The sequence below is a fragment of the Anopheles darlingi genome, chromosome 3 (assembly GCF_943734745.1).
Source record: "Anopheles darlingi chromosome 3, idAnoDarlMG_H_01, whole genome shotgun sequence".
Taxonomy (NCBI): domain Eukaryota; kingdom Metazoa; phylum Arthropoda; class Insecta; order Diptera; family Culicidae; genus Anopheles; species Anopheles darlingi.
In genome coordinates, this window is record NC_064875.1 from 30,690,093 (window position 1) to 30,698,700 (window position 8,608).

At 40.2% G+C, this 8,608-nt stretch overlaps 1 long non-coding RNA gene across 1 annotated transcript; it reads left to right on the forward strand.

Annotated features, from left to right (window-relative positions):
* Positions 1 to 3,807: 3,807 nt before the first annotated feature.
* LOC125956465 (uncharacterized) lies at positions 3,808 to 5,993 on the forward strand. Its single transcript, XR_007469178.1, has 4 exons — positions 3,808 to 3,884; positions 3,948 to 4,741; positions 4,812 to 4,860; positions 4,934 to 5,993. It is a non-coding gene; the product is annotated as an uncharacterized LOC125956465 (long non-coding RNA).
* The last annotated feature ends 2,615 nt before the right edge of the window (positions 5,994 to 8,608 follow it).

The window sequence follows — 8,608 nt, forward strand, 5'->3', positions numbered from 1 at the left end:
TATTTCGTCGCTAAGTGGTAAGGTCGGGATATCAGAGGTGTAAATAATATATAACAGGGGGCCAAGGATGCTCCCTTGAGGGACACCAGCAGTAATGGTTATAGGGTCAGCATTGTTGTGGTGAACACATACTTGGAACGTTCGCTCATGCAGGTATGTAGCTGTAGAATATTTTAAGTAGATACATGGGGAAGCTGAGCTTTAGCATCTTGTGTAGTAGCCCATCATGCCAAACATTGTCGAATGCTTTTTCTATGTCTAATAGGACCGCCACAGTTGATTTTGATACAGTTTTACCTCTGTTTATGATGTTAGTTACTCGCTTTTAGCTGATCAACTGTGAAGTGTCCACGTATAAACCCGAATTGCTCTTTGAGGAGGACTTCTCCTACCTCTGTATGTACATATAGCCTGTTGTAAACGATCCTCTCAAAGATCTTACTGAGGATTGGTAAGAGACTAATTGGTCGGTAACTAGCAGGACTGGTAGGATATCTTTGTCCGGCTTCAGTATCGGCACCACTTTGGACCTCTTCCAGATGGTAGGGAAGTGTGCAGTCTCCAGGCAGCGATTAAAGACCCTCACAAGCAAGGAGAGGGCTCTAGGTCCAAGGTGTTTGATGACAATGCCGAAGCATTCATCCAATCCGGAAGCCTTCATATTGCTTGTCCTGCGTAGTATATGTTCAAGCTCCTGGAGTGTAACTTTCCCTTCTGATGGGATGTTACAGCTTGACATTATAATTTGGGATGAACTGATGGACGCTGCATCCTCATGTGGGCTAACCATGTTCCTGCCTAGCTGGTGTGACGCAAAAATGGTCGGATAAAGCCGAGGCTTTTTCTGCAGTTGTTAACAGCGTATCTCCATTCAACTTTACGGGAGGAAAAGGCATCGGTTGGGTCTTGAGGATCTCAGCAATTCGCCACTAGGGCTTCGCTTGCTTCGAGACCTGGCTTAGCTCTTTTTGAAATTGCTTATTGTACGGCTCATTTCTTATTGTACGGACTCTGGAAGCAATGGTGTCGGAAATTTCATAACATTTTTCTAAAACATTAGGTTTGTTCGAATTGGCCACCTTTAGGTTCTATGGCCTTCACGTCGCACGCTGTTGCATTTTGCAGCTGGTGTTGTGAAATTTTGACCCATTCTCGGCGAAGGGCTTCCTTGAGCTGGTGGTTTTAATTGTTGCCCGTAACCTTGCTTTCCAAAATACCCCAGGCACAAGAATAATCCAGCGGATTTGCATCTGTAGATCTTTTGATGGCCATTGTCCGGCAGAAATGAAATGAGGAACCTTTTCTCTCAACCATTCTTGGGTGGCGCGTGCTGAATGGGACGGTGCTGAATCCTGTTGGAATGTCCAAGGTCGGCTGCCCAAAATGTTTAAGCGCCCAAGGCTTCAACTCAGCCGAGCCAACCCGAATGTTTTCCATATGTTAATGTTCATACTTTTACTTTAATTCTTTCATATTTCATAGCTAGCACATTGAGACACTGTTCGGTGCTGCGTTTCAGCTGTGATAAGGTTCTGCCTTGTCCGTCGTCCGTCGCAGGGGATGGTCGGAAGATCGGAGGTGTATAGTGTGTAGAGCAGGGGGCCAAGAACGCTTCCTTGTGGGACACCGGCTGCGATGCTCCTTGAAGTTGAGTTTGTGCTCCCTAATGCAACCCGGAACGTTCTGCCGAAGAGATAGCTCTGGATGATTTTGGTTTGGTAAGCTGTGATGCCGAAGTCGTGTAGCTTATGGATGAGCCCATCGTGCCAGACGTTGTCAAATGCTTTTTCAACGTCCAGAAGCAAGATGGCGGTTGACTTGCCCACTTTTTTGTTGCGGTCGATGTTGTTTTTGAGTCGTAGCAGCTGATGATTTGTTGAATGTCCAGAACGGAACCCGAACTGCTCTGCTGGGATTAGGTTTAGTTCTGCTACTGTTTCCTAAAGCCGGTTGTAGATGAGCTTTTCGAGAACTTTGCTAAGCGACGGCAGCAGACTGATTGGACGATAGCTAATCGGTAATGTGTTATCTTTTCCAGGTTTCAGTATCGGGATGAGCTTGACGCTTTTCCAGATTGCCGGAAAGTGATTTAGTTCAAGCCACCTGTTGCGCTAGGTAGGAAAGCGCCTTTGGCTGTTTAGTAATAATGTTGAGGATGCCATCAAATCCGCTGCCTTCATGTTTTGTGATCGTTTGAGTACGGTCCGGATCTCGTTCTTTGTTATTTCATGATCAGGAGGAATTTGAATGTGGGTGCTGTGAGTAGTGTGTTTCCGGTTAAAGTTATTTCCTTTATTGGTATTGGCTTTTTTTTCGAAGCACTTTCGCCACTTTCCAGAACGGAGGAGAGTGATCCATAAGGGTATTTTGTATCCTCTTAGCGAAGTTGTTGCGGGACAGGTCATCATCATCGGGACAGGTGTGTGAGATGATGTGGGACAGGTGTGTGAGATGATGTGGGACAGGCTCTTTAGTAAACTGTGTTTTGTACGCTGATAGAGCCTTCTAGACTGTTGCGCTCTCCTGCGTATAGTTGACGTGTCTCGATCAGATCTCTGTTCCGACAGTGATCAGTCTGCCCAAAAGATCCTTTGGGTTGAGCCAGGTAAATTCTCAGCATTTCGTTTTGCGTCCTGTGTTGATGGCAAAATAGGGAGAATCTGTTTGATGATGATCTATAGGCAGACCTCTTTTGGGCCTACTTGATCTGCAGCATGCGCAATGGTCGTCAATTGGAAATAAACTGATTCAAGAAATTGCTCGTAATTAAGGGGCATTCTGAGTCAATGCTGATAAAAACACGAAAGGGATGAACGTTTCGTCCCTTCGGGCTTATCTTGTATTGTTGTGGGTAGAGTGTTTGTATCATTCTTAGACCACTGCAGGAAGTCGGTGTTCTTATGTGAACGACAGACGTGGTGACGTCTTCTGATAAAAAAAAACATGCTTTCTGTATTTCGCCACTTCTTTGTAATAGTTCTTCAGCAAAACCTTATCTTGATCTTCCGAAATTGAGGTTAGTAAATGAGAAACGCTACACAGATCGTGATTTAAATTTAAATAAATCAAATATTAAAATGAGTCAGCCTGAGAACTGTGCATACTCCTTGCGCTGTTTTTTCGATGGTTCTGGATGGTCGATGGCCCTGGGATTATTTGCTCGTTGTATATCACAGAGGGAATTAGATGCGATTTAACTAGAGTAGCACTATTAAAAAACATTTATCTGTTTCGTAGTAAAAAGAACATGATCATTTTCTTCAATTCCTATTGCTAAAAGAAGGATTTTTTAATGTTCAATTTCAAAGCCCAGCTTTCCGCGATCGGGAAAATAATTTGATCGTTTGTATTAAAATGACACACAAATCTTTGTTTACACGAAAAGGTTCCCTGCGCTGTTTGCACAAATTTGTCATATTTAGCTATTTTTCAAGTATTGGAATGATGGTTTCAATTAATTAGCCATGTTAGTTGAAAAACTAAAGGAAACAGCACCAGTTGCTGGTTATTTGATGGATGTTTTAACATAGAAATAACGCCATTAAATTTAAGTTTGTCCGTCTTCTTGTAACAATTTTGAATTCACTTCTTACTCGACTCGTCTGCTGCACATGAATGTTAAGAATAAAGTAATTAAGTAATGTTCGAATGTGGTTTCACAATCGCTAAACCATAATGTTAATGTAATGTAAAATCGTCAAACGAAACCACCGTTGTTAAAATGAAATGTGACTATGGTAAGGCAAATAATTCCTCAAATTAAGTATGTTTATGATATGAATGTAATAATTTTGGATGATATTTTCAGTATCTATCGATGGAGCACTGTTACGTTTTCTATGTCTGCTTTTCGCAATATTATTTGATACATAGGAATCGACTGGGTTAGTATTGTAATGCAACAAACGTGTATACAAATTTATGCCTTTAATTGATATTATTCACAGGAAATGCAGTGTTACCTGGTCCAGTCCAGCCATAAATCCCGAGGACATCAAACTTCTAAGCATTTTTTCGCATACCCAGACGGTGACAGTGTGGATTTGATTTCGGTAGAGCTATTGTTTCATCAGGTGGTTGGATTCATTATTAGCAGGTTCAAAATGAACAAAGGCTATCGATGGCTGATGGCGATGAGCTATCTAATTTGACCAACATCAATTTCTTGGTACCAAATCAATCAAGGAAGAGACGTTTTCTGATGACGATGATCATTCCATCATGATATAAAAGTCGGCGAATTGATGTCAACATATTTGGCGATCGCCTAAACACCACGTCCATATTTCAAGAAGCAAATGTAGTTTAATTTAGTAATACTGTCGTTAAGAATTGGAAAAGAAAATCGTATTGGAATGTTTTGTATCACACATACACTTAGCAAATAGCAACAAGTATAATGCGGAACGATTAACTGCAGGTTTAAGAAAGTGCACCATAACTAATACCAAATATAGAGAGGAGGCGCAAAATGTAGGACAAATGTGTGGTTCTATGAATAGTTCTCATCAATATTGTGGTTTACGAATCACAGATAATGCCTCAACGTGCCAGTTTTGCGTATTTTAGGAAATCATAGTTAGGATGCAAGATGAAATTGATTGGGATTCATGTTTTAGTCAGAGGTAGAACAAGATTTGATTTACCTTCATGCTCTTGACAACTCACTATGTCTTCTCGATCGACTGCTGCAAAGGAATATTATATTGACGGTTTTTCGTTAGAATGAGGTGTGACTATGGTAAGGCACAGTTTTTTCAAATTATACGTATTTATAACACCTTTATAATAATTTTATTTGATGTTTTCAGTATTCAATACCTGATTTCGTTGTATTTGATGGAACGAAGAAATTGACTGGTATGTATGACTGGATCTATTGTATGTATTGCATGTATTAGCAAATAATGTTGTCTTTTGTAAATTTTTACAGATGCCTCCATCGTGTCTCCAACTCAACACGACTGTACGACAACTAATATTGGAACTGAATAGTTGTTGGACTTTTGAAACGATCTCAAACACCACCTCACTGTTGGCGTATACCACAAAAGCCATAAGTACACGCGATCATTCACAATCATCTTCTGCTTGGCACTGTGACTCACGATCTTTCTGGACCATGAAAAATTTGCAAAGCATATAAACGTTAAAGGATGAATTGAGCAAGTTAGACGTCGTCGAATGTTGCCAGATTGAATGAAAATCCACGAGAGACCACGTTAAAATTGATATTACCATGAAGTACGTCACATAAGCAAATGTGACAGACAAGAATGATGAGTACACTCTTAATTTGCAGTTATATACGTAAAATAGGACACCTTGTGAGGAGTTAAGAGCATCAGGGCAATGAAAATTGTGTATCTGCTTCTGCCTAACAGAATCTGCACAACATTTCAGTTGAACAGGCTACTATAAAACTTTTTTTTATTGATCTCTATGACAAATATTGGCATTTGGTCAAGGAAGAATGTTCGTAAATAATCAGTCGCTTCATACATCTTTGTTTATTAAACATTTATACTAGTTCGAATGAAAACAATTTACATTTTGCGTACTGAAGCATTTAACAAGATGTAAAAAAATATCAACACAATTGCACTGAACATGACGAATATTATTATGTTAAACGTTATATAGATGAGAGCAACAAAATACATGTCCAAATAATATTGAAGTACTAGTTAAGTGAGGAAGAATCATTGTTAAAAGTCAAACATAAAATGTCAAGAGTCTCGCTGAACAATTAGGATGTAACTATTCTGTAACAAACATATAAAATAAGCTGGCGTCGTCGGAAACGCTTACATCAACGTATGTAGATACAACTCTAACCAAAACAAAGGGACGGTAGAAAAGATGCAATTACATTTTACGAACCGAATCTATATACGAACTACAGTAAATGTACTTGGATTGAAAACGATAAACTTCAGCTGCTTATAAGTACGGCTCATAAGATTCTCGCGGTGATTACAGAACATTCCTTTATTTACCAGTCGATTAGTATTTAGAGATCTCCAACAATGGATTCATATGATCTTGTAATGGGCGGAAGAACGCCAGACAATCTGTGATGGTGAAACGAATTTAAATATTTGCATATGTGTTATTGATGGATGACAATAAATGGGCTCGATCAATCACTAACCGTTCTACTATTCATTGTAGATTCTTCGTTTGTTTGGTAACAGTGAGAAGGAGGCTGTTATATTCGCAATATAGCACCACATTATTACTTCAACATGGGTATTATTCTCTTGATGTTTTGATGGTAAATATTTGTTTTCCGGTGTCATCAATATGATAATCAAGGAACATACAATCATCGGATGTATGCTCTGTCGGAGCAGATATTTTTATTTTGTGAATTCGTTTCCATCTTTTATTACCTTAAACAAATTACGGTTAAACATAGATAAAAATTTAAGTCAATAATATAATACTAGAATAGTGTGGTATCACAAGAATTGAACGGGTTATTAAAAATATCTTAACATTTTCAATACAATTGGCTAATTTTATTTTGCAACATTCCAGCCAATTGCACTGGAAAAAGAAGTATAATGTAAAGATGAACAAAATTTATGAATAACATGCCGTTTCTTACAGATTAATGAAGTTAAAGAAAAACCAGAAGCATGTGCAACAGCTAATTAGAACCATTATCTAATTTTTGTAGAAATTGGTCGGCAGTACTAAAAATGACGACTTCAGGAGTTAATAATATATCGCATCGCATGATAATAAATCGCATTGTAATCATTACTTCTATTTCTGTGTTGTTTTTTGCACGATTTTTATTTTATGGTTGGATTCCACAATAGGATGGAATAGATGCCATCTCTAAGTTCAAATTGTCTGGGAATGATTTCACAGCAATTTCTGCTGATCCTTCACTCGAAAAGTTGTACGAGAAGGGCTAAATTTAGAATTGACAATCAACATTTAGATCAACAATGGAGAGTATAAAACTCAGATATTATACTAAAAGGCCGGATAATATTTTTAACAATTTTTACAACTCTTCACATCCTCTTTCCGCTAAGCACGCGCAGTTTGGTGCGCAACGAAAGAATCACCATAAATCATCATCGGCGATTGCTGCCTTCTATTTATTTATCAATATTAAACAAGAGCATCGCGTACTGGCTTGTGACGTAGGAAGAACAACGGCAAACATTGGGATGCGAAGTCTAGAGCATTTTGAACGCAGTGTACCCTACCGGTCAGAGCGTAGCTGGTAAACTATCCGCAGAATCGTGTTAAAACAACCAAACAACGGGCCCACTCGCACAAACATCCTCCCACATACACCCAAAGAGATGTTGTTATTGTTATTTGCTTTGGCTGCAAATAACTCCCGCATTGTCGTGCTTCAAAGTATCTATGCTTGTTTTGAGTTAAGATTTATTCGTTGCAATTCTGGTGCGAAGTCAAATCTATCATCCCGGTAGAAGGCCGATTCGGTTTTTTCCTCTTTCTCTCAATATTTGTCCTAAGGGAAGATGTGACGAATGGTAGGATGGAGGTACAGGGGGAGTGTGGTGTAAGCCTGGGATTTTAGACACCATACCCAGGCCATCATCAGCAGCGAGCCCGCCGTTTTCATCGCAATGTGCCCAGATTTCTCCTCTAGCATTTGTTCATTTGTTGTTGCTCTTGCTGTGTCCGGACAGTGCCATGTAACAGACTAATGCGTTTTCACACGAGCACAACCCGTCCGCTGTAGGCTGGCTGGCCACGTGGGCACCGTGTGTGTGTGTGTATGGCTCGACAGGCCCCGTAGTATACCTTGCGCAGTGTTTCATTTCACGCAAAACGTTATTCCCACATGAGAATACCGTGGGAGTCGGATGAGAAATGCGTTTTAACACCAACCGGAAGAAGCGAACGTTTTTAATATTCATCCATTACGTTCCATGGGGAATCGGGAAAGCTTTCGGTCGCTGGGCTTCCGTTTTTAAGCCATTGATTGTCAGCTCTGGATGTACGTTTCTTCTTGGAATAAAAAAAAAAACTACCTAGTATAGCGCCCCAGCGCACCGACGAGATTCCGCAGAAGGCAGGAGAAGGCAAACAAATGTGCTGAGATGAAAACCGGGTACAGGATGAAGGATAATTCAACCCAATGGGAATACATTTCATCATAATTTACTGAGGAGTGTTTTACGCTCGCGACGAGAGGTGAAGTACCATTTCCTTACAAACGAGGATCGTGCTTCTAATTCATCTGCTTGATGCTTAGTGAATGGTTAGTGAATGTTTAGTACACCTTCAACCATTCGTCCTCGACTAGCCATAACACTGAGCGGCGTTGGTCTAAATTGGCATTATTCTCGTGCCTCGGCAGCATCCTCATTCGGCATGAATTGGATCCATCCGAACTCCTAGTTCATTCCGTTATCCTTACCACCCACCTGGGTGGTATTTGAGTGCCTCGGATAATTTCGTGTTCGTGTATTTTCGGCGTGTCTTTTCGGCATATCCTGTCGGCATATCCTTTCGGCATATCCTCACGGTTTCAAACCAAAATCAGATTCTGATAGACACACACGCGTTGCTCGTCTCGTGACGAGGTCGCGTGTCGACATATTCTGGTTGC